We start from the raw sequence: 15,821 nt of genomic DNA on the forward strand, positions 1-15,821 counted from the left end.
GACGTATATCGTTCCTGGCGTCCAGTATCAAGACGCTCGGCGTCCTGGGATTTCCTTTTAATGGGTCTGGATTTAGAAGTCTGACGCCAGCCCCGTCTGGGTACTGCGTCGTCAGAAGACGAAGAAAACCACTTTAACCTCGCCTTTTCTATAGCGAGGGTGAGCGTCCTGGGGATCGTCTACAGGTACGCTCGAGGGGACGACCGCTCGGGAGCTAAAACCTCTCGCCTCCCTTCGTCGGTCGACTTTCCTTCTCACAGGGGTTGGTGAGCTTTGGAAGAGGTCTAGGACTAGGAGCACGACAAGTCCGAGCGGCCGCACCCTACTGCACTTGCACTAATTTCACTATTCACTTTAATATCTCTCATATTAGACCATAATTTATCCCTGTCTTGTGCCAGGGATTTCTACCCGTTGAACCAAGGGCTTGAATGGCCGTCATCATGTCCTGTAATGATGGACTTTTAACCTGTTTCTGAAACTGGATTTGGTAATGATACAACAGGAGGAGGATCAATAGGATTATCGAGGGATAGAGAAACTATCTATTCCTTGACTGTCTATGAGGAGCGAGACAGGTCTTCTTCGCTCTCCTTATCCTATCCTTCTCTAATTTACGCACATAGCGGTAATATTCAATCCATTCAGTCTCAGGCAAGCCTACACACATTCATCACATCTATCACCTATCTCACAAACTTTTCCTCTGCATTTACTACAAATAGAATGAGGATCTAAAGAGGATTTAGCAAGTCTAGTCTTGCAACCTTTCACACACATTCTCAAACTTGAAGCAGAATCAGACATGATGAGAAATCAAAAAGAGAGATCAAAAACAAGCAAAGGTCAAACCAACAATATCGAAACGAAATCAAAATCCAATCAAGCAAAGCCAAAGTGTACTTCACCAAATAATACTGCAAAGACACGGGCTATAACGAGCGAAGTTCCAACGATGTCACCGTAGCGGCGGCAGGGAAAAGATCTGAGGAATAGTTGGTATGGTGCTACGTACCTGGTAGAGGGCGCACAGGTGGTGCACCTGACTACCCAATCGGCGATTGCCGCGAGTTTTGAAATTCTGCCGTGACGTCAGGGACGTAAGCTATATATATAACTACCAGGTGAGTTAGATGTTTGAAAACCGCCGATTACAAGGTAAGAATGAATTCAGTTCCAACCATAACCCGGGAATAACAAGTTTCATACTTTCACTAATATAGGCAACAAAATGTTTTATTGTGCTGATTACAACTGCAATCTTGAGTAAGATCAATAAACGTTACATACATACGCTAACATTGTTCAAATGAGTGCTGGGAACTGGCTGGGGAAAGATGGTGGCCGTCACTGATGAGAACCGTCCATGCAAAACGTAGCCGCCATATTGGATTTCAAAACTGCCTTGAAAACATATTTTACGAAGAGCTCACATGCTTATTTTAGTTCGTATGGGGCTTTCTATATCACAATATGTTGACGAAACTTCAGTCTTTTAAATGGTATGCTTAGAGTTGCAATTGTATTCATGTTTCACCAATTAAATATCGAGTGAATAAGACCCGTCCACCGTGATGAGGGTTGGCCTGTCGTGATATTCTACCTATTTTACGAAGAGCTCACATGCTTATTTTAGTTCGTATGGGGCTTTCATATATCACATTATGTTGACGAAACTTCAGTCTTTTAAATGGTATGCTTAGAGTTGCAATTGTATTCTTGTTTCACCAATTAAATATCGAGTGAATAAGACCCGTCCACCGTGATAAGGGTTGGCCTGCCGTGGTGTTCTACCCTAATTCACTTCTCCGTAGTCGTTCCTCTATGGTTTTCGGCAGCCAGATGTACGAAAAAGTTAGAAAAATTTGATTGTATCTACTTTAGAAATATCTGTAATTTTTCGGGGTAATTTGGTTGCAAAAAAGGGATATATACACGAATTAAATTAAATTGTTGTTTTAAATAAAGTAAATTTAAACTAAATAACGAGTAAAGTAAACAATTTCAATAGGGAATAAAACTTTGCAGTTTTGTCGTCTCCTGTTCGTAACTGTGTTTGTGGCGCGCGCACTTAGGAACCAGCAACAACAACGGGTTTAAAGTGCAATGTGGAGTGAACTGAGACCAAAATGTGTATAACAACAATTAAATAAGCACTGTGGAGTTTCAGTTGTGATGGCAGTAAGGATAAATAAAAACCACCGATTACAAGGTAAGAATGAATTCAGTTCAAACCATGACCCCGGTAATAACAAGTTTTCATACTTTCACTAATATAGGCAACAAAATGTTGTTTTATTGTGCTGATTACAACTGCAATCTTGAGTAAGATCAATAAACGTTACATACATACGCTAACATTGTTCAAATGAGTGCTGGGAAGGCTGGGGAAAGATGGTGGCCGTCACTGATCAGAACCTTCCATGCAAAACGTAGCCGCCATATTGGATTTCAAAACTGCCCTTGAAAACATATTTTACGAAGAGCTCACATGCTTATTTTAGTTCGTATGGGGCTTTCATATATCACATTATGTTGACGAAACTTCAGTCTTTTGAATGGTATGCTTAAAAATGTAATTGTATTCTTGATTCACTAATTAAATATCGAGTGAATAAGAACCGTCCAGCGTGATAATGGTGGATCGTCCGTGATTTTTTACCCTAGAATACCTGGAACTTAAAAATTAAACACATTGTGGGGGGGGAGGCTAAAACTGAACATAATGTTCATTAGCCTAACCGTGAGGGTGTCCTTTAACTTTCAAGTGGCCTATTTGCCACCTTTTTAATATTATAATCTACATAAACTGACGTCACAACTAACAATGTGGTATCAAGCTTCAAGATACAACCACTAAGAGTAAACTTCATAAAGTCGCACTTCGTTGATGATCTGCCGAAAAACTTCAAAAGCCCCAAGGTGTAAGATCCCACCTCCCTATAAGGCCACTTATCATGGCATAATCTGATAAAACTACACTAAAATGTGAGGCACAAAGTTAAACGCATCATTACCTTGCTCACGTTAACCGACGTCAGCCATGACATCGTCGGCATTCCATGGCGTTGGTTTCTCCGGATGTGGCGCCCGTTTGCGGTCCTGCACTCACTCCAGATTAAACAAGATGGTAAAACAATATGACCATATTGTACAGTGTTCCCGGTAAGCATCAAGGAATAGCGTGGCAAGATTTCACTAGACAAACACCAAACACGATGCCAGAAACTACTAGGCTAGAGATCGTAGTTGGGAGAGAGACGGGCAATCAACGACGACCACTGTTTGCGAGACCGGCGTGACTACTGACTGACTTCCCGTTCCCGACGGCGCGGCGTTCCAGTATCAATGTTGCCAAATTGCAAATGGCAATTTCATGCTAATGTTGCTCCATAAAGAAAAAAAAATTAACCCCAGAAAATGACGCACCTACTTCAGCTAAACCGAAGCGAAGAAGCTAGATCTCATTTAGGATGCCGAAATTGAATTAATGTGAAGTCTTCTACATCTCGATAGTTTACGTGTTCCCTGCACCGCTTCCTTGCTCGGGAGCTTTATATGTAGCTGTTGTAGGCACCAATTTGATTTACATTTTCTTGAGGCAAATTGTATTATTTCCAGCATTTATCGTGTCGCGTTAATCCATACTTTACAGAAGGCACATCTCTATGTTTTGTGAGATGCATTTTGTTCCTCAGCTTTGTGTTGATAATATTCATGCTGCTAACTATTCTTTCTACTTCAGCATTTGAGTGCTGAAAATGAAGAGATTTCGTGCAAAATTTGCAACATCTTTGTAGGGATTACTTCCAATGACATCTCTGTAGTTAGAAACTTCTGTCCACAACAGAACACTGTGATATTGTAGTTCAATATTTGCTATAGCCTATCTATAGCATTTAATTTCAGTGCCTCAAGGGGAGGTATGAGTTGCTCTTTCGAGCATGTTTCCAATGTGTGCACTATGGTGATTCCTGATAGTTTCGAAACCTATTTTGTTAAGTCCTGACAATGGTTCTGTTACAATGTTTTTTTCATTTTACTATATATATCAAAATTAGAATCGAAAAATATTCGGCTTGACATTAGAAAGTTTTTATGTCATAATATGCTAGATGTACTGAAAAATAAATGCTAGTTTTCTAGCAGATGCAAGATTCAAAATTGTCCTGCTAATTAGTTCAAGAAAATGCTAGATCTAGCTATCATTAAAAATGCTAAGTTGGCAACGTTGCTCGACGTGGCAGGATCTTGCTAGCCTCGTAGTTAATAATTGTAGAGTCCCAATGAAGATCCAATCAGCATCTGCACCTGAAATCGTAGTATTCATAATCTTTCCAGTTACTTGGCATTTTCCATAATCAGCCATTTCAAATACGAAAATCACGAGGTATACTAAGTCATAGTTATCAATAGCAGTTAACACATTGCGTTAGAAATCATTGTTACAAGCTGGTATTAGCCTTCTCCTAATAGATAAAATAAATAAAATAACACGTCATCCAGTGGCGATTCTAGCCCTTAAAAAGTTGGGGGGGTGGGCAGGGCAACTCTGGGGCAAAGATAATTGTTGGGTGGGCATCATAGGAAAGGCGACTGTAAGAATAATTACCATTTTGGAGACATTTTGAAACTCGTGGAGGAATGAATTTGACTAAAGGAAAAGGTTCATATAGAATTTTGTTTGATTCCTAAGCAAAATAACTGTAAAGCATCCATCTGATATTATTTTACCTGACTTGCATGATATGAAAATTTAACATTCAAAACTATATACAGTCCCAAACAATACGCAAAGATTAAAGAATGGATAGTATGTATATAATATAATAATACGTATACATTTGGACCAAATAAAGAAAGGTAGTAACTATATGAAATGAACAGATATACATGGGGCATGTCATGACAATTCTGAAAAGGTTAAGTTTGACATTCAAAACTATATAGGATCCCAACCAATATGCAAATTATTAAAGAATATTAAGTTTGTGTAATACACATTTGTACAACTTAAAGAAAGGTATTAACTAGTGAAATGAACAGACAGATATGGACCATGCCATGACCATTCTGAAAATGCTGGTTTGACATTCAAAACTACATACAATCCCAACAATTATTAAAGAATGGCAAGTTTGTATAATACACATTTGAACAAGTAAGGAAAGGTATTAATTAATGAAATGAACAGACAGATATGAGGCTTATCATGAAAATTCTCAAAATATATACAATTCATACCAATATGCAATTATTAAAGTTTGGCAAGTCTTTATAATACACATTTGAACACAAAACAGATATGAACCATGTCGGGACAATTCTCAAAATGTTTAGTGCTGTTTGATTCTATGATTATCATGTCGGCTGTAAAACTCATCTACAAAACTATCTAAGTCAATCCTCTCAGCCCGTTTACTTTCAATGGATAATAATGCAGTGTTACTTAGTCTCTCACTAGTCACTGAATTTCTAAGAAATGTTTTTACTATTTTCATTTTGGAAAAAGTTCTTTCACAAGAAGCACTAGTAACAGGAAGTGTTACAGTTATCAATAGTAACCTGTATAAGCAATCAAAGGCAGATTTATATGGATGGATAAATGACAAAACTCCACCAATGATGTAGGTGGCTGAGGTTCTTTCTGGAGCAATTTCTTAACTAAAGGTAGCTCGTGTTTTAATAACTGATTACTGACTATGATAAAGCAAATAACTTCAAGTCCTCCTCATGTAGAACGTCGGTCCTGCAGGAGAGAAAGCTGAAATGCCACAGAAGATCACACATGACTCTTCGGGAAAATGACGCTCTAATTCACTATTTAAACAGTCTAGTACTTATATACAAGATTGTGACGTGTTGTGCACGACTTGGCTCCACAACTCTCTGGCCAGTTGTTTCCAGCATGATAAAATCACGGAGCTGTTGAGGTCTTCTTGTCACATTTTTTACAGAGTTCGTCAACCCTATTAGAGTATTTCTCAAGTAAGTTGGAGTTTCTTACATCAGCTAAATCTTCACGAAGACAAGAAATAAGTTTAGCTGCTTTTCCAAGCTCTGCCTGTTTGTCCTGCAGCGGCTGAGATACTTTATTTATTTTTCCCAGAATTTCAGAGAAAAGCTGCAAAAAACAAACAAATTCTGCATCCATCTGAGCAAGTAAACCTCTAGCAGATACAACTCGAGCTCCAGTATCATCTGCAGAAGTCTCCTTCAAAAGTATTATAATACATTCCAGACGTAATAAAGCATTTTCAAAGGAGGTAGCCCGACACCACCAGCGAGTATCACCGAGAGGTTGAAGTTCTTGAATTTGTTCTACAGGAAACATTTCACGCTTTATAGAAAGTAACTTCTAATGAACCACTGCATAACTAGCAAAGATATAGACTTCTCCAAGAAGACCGAAAAATTCAGATGCTTGTGGTATATTCTTTGCAACACTTGTCAAAACCAAATTGAGCTTATGACCATAACATGAACATGATAAAGCAAAAGGCGCGCTTTCTCTTTTATACTTTTCTGAATTTTCTGAACGCCACTAATTCCTACACTCATGACTGATGCTCCATCAAATCCCAAGCCAACCAGAGAAGATTTATAATCTAAGCCTAATTTTCCTAAAGTTTTCAGTGTTATGTCTGTGATATATGCAGCATCCAATGAAGACATGGGAGTGAATGAAATAAAACATTCCTGAATATAGTGCGAGATTTCATCATAAAGCCGTACTACTAGTAGGTACTAATTGTTCAGTTTTGCTCACATCCTTGGCTTCATCGGGTTGAACAGAAAAGTAATGGCAGGATTTTATGTTTTCAGTATTTCTTCCCTCACAATTGGTGCAAATGTATAAATCATATCATTTTGTATTGCAGAACTGTTGTACTTCTCATTTTTTGGGCCACTTTTAACACGTTCAGCTATAACAGGATCATGTTTGGCAATGAGTCTAAGAAGTTTACGGATATTTCCTGGATTTTGTTCATCGTCACCTTCTCTGTGACCTCTTTGTGCTATATTTTGTGTTACTGTCAGGAGTATAATCTCACCAAGAGTTTTTATGTAATGACGATTTTCACGGAATTTCTTCTGATAGCCCTCACTTATACTCTGTTTATTGGATGTTTTATCAGTTTTATTGTGTTGGTAGTCAATCCACGCAGTGTAGGAGGATTTGTGGATATACGAGCTCGGGTGCTTTGCAATGGCCCCATCTTTTCCTTGTGCCCTTTTCCATCATCTAAAGTCACTCATTACAAATGCATCGTCTGCATTGCCATAAGAAGGTGACGCAAAGTGCCTACAAGCAAAAGAGAACATTGCATCACGTTCTTGAGAGTACTCAGCCCAATCATATTCATCAAACCAAGCACCAACAAATGACCGAGCAGTGGCATTTCCTTCACTATGCTTAGGATACTCCTTTAAACGTGGTTGAACAGGTTTAGAACTAGCAGAGATAGAGATATCAGCTGGTGCAATGTCTTCCTTCTTTTTCTGTACCTGAGATGGCAGTGCACTGTGACGCCAGCAGAAGCATGGGTCTGCAGACTTATAATTGATATACCAGAATAAAGTACGTGAATTACCAACCTGTCTTCTTGGAACCTAAGTACTAAAGAACGAGGATGCAACAGTGACCTTTGCAGTAGTTTCAGCATCTTTCACTTTTATGTCGAAGTCTCTTCAGATTCACTCTTCTCTGTTGCACTACGTTTCTGAATAGTAATGATCTTATCCATAATGCTTTGTACCTATCAGTAGACATCTGTAACAAAATTTTACCTTATAGTTCAACTTGACTGAATGCAAACTCAAATAGGTTTCATCATGAAATTGATAAAAGCAAAAGAACAACTATAAGACAAAAGAAAAGATTGATTTTTCCCCAAAATATTAGTAAATGTCGAGGATTTGAATAGTCCGTAAACGGTAATAATACATATTTATTAAGAAATGTCGTATTATTGTTTGTTTGTTTATATGCAATTTTTATATTGTGAGGAACCAACTGGACATTCCCCTTATATTTGAAAAAATCTCTTAGACAACCTAACCAAAATGTTTACTCTTTGCCAAAATAATATCAAAACATGTATATGTTTACAAACAAGCAAGGAACTCAGAAAGGCTCCGAGACTTCCTTGTATTTGCTGATGCACTTCAGACTTGAACAAGCCACAGAGCTATAAATAAAAAACTCTAATCTACTAACATTGCTAGGGACTGTCAACATGTGTGTTAGGGACAATTACTAATATCGATTACATTATGCAATGGGACATGGGTGCAGCAGTTATGCTGGAAACAGGCCTTTGAAATATTTACATTTAGCTTGGAGTTCTCACCTACACTTTCAGCGAATACATTTACTGTGGTCACTTTGCGGTGTTGAGGTCGAAATCAAAATACCTTAATTTCTTATTTCTTAATAGACATACGTTTATCTTTATTTCAAGTGATGTATGAATTATATATACAAAATACACCAAAATGGAGAGTTTTGTTAGTTTGATATACAGCATAAGATAGTAACATTCATAATTGCAGAAATATGTGTGACACTGTTTGTGATGGTGTTAAAGAAAACGTTTGATTTTCATAGTCTCATGGGATACTAATTCAAATATCGTTGCTTTTTACGCGCGAACTGGTTGTCTCTCTGTGATTTAACTTTTGGATTTCCTGTATATTTACTGATTCACTCAATATGAGTGTTAGCAATATATAAGCTGTCGGCATAATATGTTAAAATCCCAGCTGACTCTGTTACGAAATGCAGTAAGAATAATTAAACCATTTTTGACTGATACAAGTAATAAAAACGTACAATCATTTCCTTATAAGGGCACCTTACCTGACTTGCAGATAATGAAGATAAATAAAAATCCAGATTTACCTATATACCAGTATACTACAAAGAAACTATAAATATGGGCAAACGCCACTCCTTTTTAACTATCCACAGCACATTTCCACAACATTGTTCTTGGTAAATGCTGTACTCCAATAACAATAACAAAATATACCACAAATTCACCACCTGAAACTATACATAAAAGCTTCAATGGCGACAAACATGAGAAAATTCTTCCGGAACAAATAACTTCACAGTTGCCACAGGAGGGTCTTTAGATAACTGCAAAGATCCAAGATGGAGGAGTGATATTTATTCACTTAAACCACCGATTGCCAAAGCTCAAAAAATGCAACGGTTTGATGACTGACTTCAACAAATAACTCTCATTACCTGGTCAGCCTCAATTGTACTTTCGTTTAAAATGATTATGTTTATATAAGTCAAGGAATACTCCCTTTAAGGAATTGCTATTAATCAGATCAAACTTACAAAATATTGAAAATGACCAAGTCAGACCAGGCTGCAGCTTTGAAAGTTAAATCACAAAACTGCAACTTTGCAAAGTAATGAACTCAGCGCGTAGATCAAGCTTGCTCTTGACTTCACATTAACTGAAGTACTTTTATTCTCCTTCTTTCTAAGGCAGTACCCGACCCTGCAGGACTACGTGTATTGCAAGTTGATATCTTGTATTGCAAGTTGATGTCGTGGTTTGTGGGTCTAGGACAACTGCCACGGCCGACTGGCCGTGGTCCAGCTGGCCGTGGCTGACTGGCCGCTGGGGACGACTGGCCGCAGCCGACTGGCCGCAGCGGTAAGAGAGAGAGAGAGAGAGAGAGAGAGAGAGAGAGATTTTTTTTTTATCTTTTGAAGGAAACTAGTGTTTATTTATTTATCTATTTTTTTTAAATACCCTTTTGATTTTTGTGATTGTTGTTATTGGTTATAAACTCTTTCGAATAAAACTGGTTTTTATTGTTATTAATGGTTGTAAACTATTTCCATTTTTTAAATGAGAGCTTGATACTTTGCCAATTGGACTGTTTCCTGTTTTAAATACATTGTTGAACTTTGTAATTATTGTTAATGGTTATAAACTATATTTATTTCACGTATGCATATCATTTTTTGAAAAGAGGTTTTCTCTAAGAAGAATAATACTTAAAATGTAAATTTTATTCACACTGAATTATAGAGACTAAAACTGAATTACTGGAATAAAAAATTTAGAAAATATAATTAAAGATAAAAAAGTTAAAATTTCACTGAAAAAGCTGAATCTTGAATAAAAAATCAAGAAAATAAAAGATAATTAAGATAAAAAAAAGTTAAATTTCATTAAAAAGTTGAATTAATTGGAATATAAGAAACTGCTTAAAATAGCAGCTACATAAACTATAGATCTTAAGAGAAGTTATGAGCAATTCTCTCAGATACTCTCGTCTTTTAGATTTACTGTATCTAAATATTTTCTGTGTGTGAGAGAGATAGACAGAAATAATTTTTTTTCTCTCATCTCTTCGTCTATGGCCAGTTGGGCTGCGGCTAGTCGGCCCCTGCGGCCAGTTGGGCTGCGTCCAGTCGGCCATGGCCAGTTGGGCCATGCCAGTCCGGTCGCGACCAGTCGTCCCATTCCGTGTATTGTAAGTTAATGTTCCAATAACCACATTTACTTAACCTAATCTAAGAATGACCTTGAACTATCACACCAGAATGCCTTAGAGACCCAGCAGTTGTTTACGTGACTTTAAACCTTTTTAATCTCACTATTTGAACACTTGGCACCATCTCTGCCTATACGAAATGAAATACAGCACAGAAACCAAATAGCCTTGTTGCCTAAAGTCACATTACTATGTAAATGATACCAAAATGATTTTTTTTTCAAACTTTCCAGTTTGGCGGCAGCCATTAACACTGACAGTCCAGCTCGTCTCGAGCAAGACAGACGAATAATAATCACATGTTAGTCACTAGACGTAACTATGGCGGTGAACTTTGTCGGAAACTAGACTTACGTTAATTACCGTCAGATTCATCTTTATACGTTAATTAACGTCAGATTTTTGTTTATGTAACGACCAGTAAAATGAGACTTGAATACACACAAGACCATTTATATTCCCCCCAAAATCTTTCAAATTTTGACAATCCGAAAATTTCATTTGAATTGTTCCCGGTGTTTTAACAGAGAGAGAGAGAGAGAGAGAGAGAGAGAGAGAGAGAGAGAGAGAGAGAGAGAGAGAGAGAGAGAGAGAGAGAGACTCCACTCAATAAATGTTAATCTGATCTTTAAAAGCGAAGAAATCCCGGGATTATCTTCTTCGAAATCCCGTGCTACTGAAAACGACAGGTGGGCGTGGCAGAGGTTCCGAGCTGTCAAACTCGCAAACGGCTGATGAAAGACTCATTGGAAAGCTTTCCCTTTATTTCTGATAAAAGACACAGATGCACTAATGCCCAAAAGCTTGTGTTTAATGTGTGCTTGCTTATAAAAGTTCCCACACCTACTGGCTACTATGTAGCATCTATATGGATCCTACCCACCGAGAAACTGGGGCAAAAATAGATGCTATACACAAGCGTCATGATGTACTTTTGGTAAGCAGCCAATGGTTCAGTGATCACAGTTGTTCCCCTGTTTAAGCAGAAGGGTGCAAATGCGTGATGATTATTCAGCAGGTAGTTAGATAGTCTTGTCACCTCACAGACTGATAAATAAATGGAGTTACGAGATGGTGGTCATACTGGTTCAGCGAGTCCTTGGCCGTTGATTACCGATGTTGGCCAAATTGGGCAGCTGCAAAAAAACACTATGTTCGTGGATCTTCAGAGACAAATAATGACACTTAAGGGCCGTCTCATCTCAAGCCTTGCTATCAGATTTCCATCACTTGAATGTCATTTTTACTCTTAGATAATGACTATTTTAAACTGCACATAGCATACTTTTAAATTTAGGGATTTATAGATAAAAATGTAACCAAATTATTAAAATGTTTACAAGAATTGTTTGAGGGTTGTTTGAGTGGGCTTTGTGGTTTCAGGATCACAAGCTTAAAAGCAAGCGGGCAAACAAATCCCCCCCCCCACCCCCCCCCCCCCCCCCCCAACATAACTTAACCAATCCAGCTGCCAAACTCACCTTCAAGTCACACTTTCCTCTTCACACTACAGAATACACGCAGGACAATTGACCTATACCTGCATACTAGAACAAAAAAAAGATAAACACATGTACTTATACTCTGGGGCTATGCTGTGGCTGTCCGCCGGTCCAAGGTCGCTGAGACACCAACAAGAACAACCAAGAACCACAGCCCCACAACCCAACAACCCAGGACCACGACCCACAACTAAGCAACACAACAAACAAGGAACACAACCACAACGCAACAACAAACAAGGAATACAACCACAACAAGAGACCACTGCACAAACAATCACCAACAGGGCAGGGCAACACACACCAACCGAATCACCAAGGAATCACAACAGCTCACCGACAACAACCCTCAACAACCTCACAACCACACAGAAACCACAACAGGCCTCCAACAACAACAACAACAACAACAACTTACATATAACCCAACAGGAACTCACAAGCACAAATCCAACAGCACAGGCACAACAACTCTAAAGCAAACAACATCAGCTTAACAACAACTAAACATAAAACAAAAAACACACAACTTAGTTGACTATCAATGCCTCCAACACTATTCACACACTGTTGCCAACACTACTGATCTTTACAGGCTCTGCCTAAAGACTGACCAAAGACTGACTGAAACAGAGAACTCTAACAACTTACACCAGCAGACAACCCAGAACTCACCAACAGCCAATTCAATGTTAACCATCCAACCACCAATTACCCTCTCTCTCTCTCTCTCTCTCTCTCTCTCTCTCTCTCTCTAGGACGTTGTCAAATGGAACTCCCATAACCCCTCCATAACTTTATAACAAAACTAGCAAAAGTCAAAGCGTAGTTGGTTTTGATATCCCATTTATATTTCTAAGTTACGAAACAATTCTACTGAGCAACAGAAAGCAGTGCGATAAAATTTGGCATAAGGATTAAAAGAAGATCAGAAAAAATATCACAGTGATAGGGAATTACTCAGACGCTGAAGAACCTACTCATATGGAGTCAATTAAATATTGTACCCCTTCTAATTGCTTTAAGTCATAAGTCATATATAGTACTCGCTTACCACTAAGTCAATACAAACCATCAACATAACAGGGGCAGTCTTTCCGATCCTCCTCCTCCTCCTTAGACCATAGAGATGTGTAGAAACTTTTGACAAGCCGAATAATGAACCAAACAAAAACTTCTTTCAGTTTCTTCTGAAGATTGAAAAAGAAACCCACAAATTCAATTTGTAACTTGTTTACTTCTAAGTATTTACATTTAGTTTTACTCCACACTCGAGTACTTTCAGGCCCTTCTGTGGCCCATTCTCAAACATCTCTTGAGAATGGGCCACAGAAGGGCCTGAAAGTACTCGAGTGTGGAGTAAAACTAAATGTAAATACTTAGAAGTAAACAAGTTACAAATTGAATTTGTGGGTTTCTTTTTCAGCCGATAATATAAGCTTCCTTTGAATTTCTCAAGGTTTCAATTAAGAGAGAGAGAGAGTTACAAGGATGAGGATGTCTCAAAGACTTGTAAGCCGATCCGAGGAGAGAGAGGAGAGAAGAGATGAGAGAGAGACCGAGGAGAGAGGAGAGAGAGAGGAGAGAGAGAGAGAGAGAGAGAGAGAGAGAGAAATAATTATGTGCACTGTACATAAACACAAAATATCTAAGTAACTCGCAAATATACTCCGTGATACACACAAAATGTTGACAATATTTGTGTGTATATCCCAAGAGAGAGAGAGAGAGAGAGAGAGAGAGAGAGAGAGAGAGAGAGAGAGAGAGAGAGAGAGAGACTTATGGGCCATAGACCTTACCCATCACTAACCACCTCAGATATTGGGTAAAAAAAATACATAATCATTTTGAATAGTATACCAGGGTATTGAACCTTGAGGGACTTCACAATCTAAGAGTATTTTTCGAAAGTTTGCAACCTGATCAATTGCGCGAGGAGCACATCAGCCATTTCCTGGACAATTTCCAGATTCCCAACTGTCACTCCAACAAAATTCAAGAATATAACGACCCACAGTTGCCACCAAACCTACCTTCAAACTCCCTGTTCTTCTGACCAGAATCCTTTTCTACATCATGTCGTAAGCTCTTGTTGACGAAGATCACCTTCCACCTTGCTTCTTAGACTTATCCTGAGCATCCTTCCAATTCCTTTGTCAGAGAAGGAATTGCTTTGACCAATAAGATGCCTCCACCATACACAACGATTCTATGGCCCTCTCTCACTGGCTCAAAGTTTCAGTTTTTGGCAAAGCGTCTTTGTAAATGACCTTCCATTGGCTGGTGGCAGGAGAACCCGTTTCAGCGGATAGTATTTCTATAAGGGGAACTCTCCTCCGATATCTAGCACACATATGAATTGTTTATGAACAAATATAAGCACATAAATGAACAATAAAAGGTCAGTTATGACATGGATAATTGTAGAATGGGAAAACAGAATACATAACGGGGAAAAATACAAAATGTATATAAGAAAACACTCCCAGCTGTTTGACAAATATACAGAATGTACATAAATGTATATTTAAATTGAATTGTGCTCCTATATGTCTTTATGTGTCCTCACTCATGTGTATTTACACAGTTATACCAACGCACTAACACACACACACACACACACACTTCCGATTTTAGTGCTGTTGATATTAAAAACCATCTAATATTTTCTTGTGGGAAAAGTCAGTTCTTGGAAACTACAGGGGAATTCTACAGGACTTCCAATTCCTTAAAGTATCACCTTCGTTGGCAATGGGAGACATAGTAGATCCGTTTTGTCTACTGCTATTGGGCATTTATTAGTAGTAGCCATTCATCCACCCACACACGTACTACATAAAAGACATACGCCCAAACAATTAGCCAAAGTGATAGTATACGACATTTAATCATATATTACTGGTATGATAGTTAATTTAAAAAACACAAACCAAAATATCCAAGAAATACTTGATTTGTGTACCCAAACCTCTCTACTGACAGAGGCAAAAACATGGAACTCTGGACTCCGCCTTGCCAGCATAGACGTGTTCTCAAGCTACAGCAGGAGTTATTGTTTCAAGAAGGAGAGATTATCTTCTCTTATTATAGGATTTTGGGTTTGATGATTAGCACCTGATGTGACATATTTACAACAGTTCCTTTGGTTTGATATTGTTCGAAGTTGGCATCCCTGACTCCCAATGGCCTCTGGACGTAAGAAGTTGGGTGTCCTCTTTACATATTTCATTCTGGTCAAAGTCTCACAGACTGAGAGGTATAAGGCTAGATGTGACAAATCCTAACATAATAATACCAGTTAGGATAGTTTGATCATATATATTTAAGGCTTTAATACATGCTATTCGTTTAGTTAATTCCCCACCTCTCTTTCAGAGGGATGCTTTTATCGAGTGTGACTTTGGACCATCTTAGCTTGTACACCGTCAGCCGTTTGTGTTTCACGTGTATCGAGAGAAGGGATTTTCACCTCTCTTGTAATATGTATGGCTTCCATTTATATATTGTATTAACATGTGTGACAATTGTATAACTCTTTTATGAACTCTTGTTATTATATGTTAAGTAAATGTAGATAATCGATAACGGGCTATAATTACGTATGGCGTACAGTAACTTCTTGAAGGGAAAATCAAGGTTTGTATTCTCTGGCTTTTCATTTATTTATTTATTTTTTATATTACTGTCAGCCATTTTATAGCATTCCATGGCTGGCAAGTAACAATAGTAACCAAGCACAGCATTAGCTGTATCTGGAATTCGGTGCAATTCGAAGGAATCGAGAGAGAG

At 38.2% G+C, this 15,821-nt stretch overlaps 1 long non-coding RNA gene across 1 annotated transcript in view; it reads right to left on the reverse strand.

The window, feature by feature from the left end:
- Positions 1–2,730: 2,730 nt before the first annotated feature.
- LOC135212352 (uncharacterized) overlaps positions 2,731–15,821 on the reverse strand; it is a 19,936-nt gene continuing 6,845 nt past the window's right edge. Inside the window, exon 3 of the long non-coding RNA XR_010313881.1 lies at positions 2,731–4,311. This is a non-coding gene — a long non-coding RNA (uncharacterized LOC135212352). The remainder of the gene's footprint in view (positions 4,312–15,821) is intronic.

This window comes from Macrobrachium nipponense, chromosome 40 (genome assembly GCF_015104395.2).
Source record: "Macrobrachium nipponense isolate FS-2020 chromosome 40, ASM1510439v2, whole genome shotgun sequence".
NCBI classification, from domain to species: Eukaryota; Metazoa; Arthropoda; class Malacostraca; order Decapoda; family Palaemonidae; genus Macrobrachium; species Macrobrachium nipponense.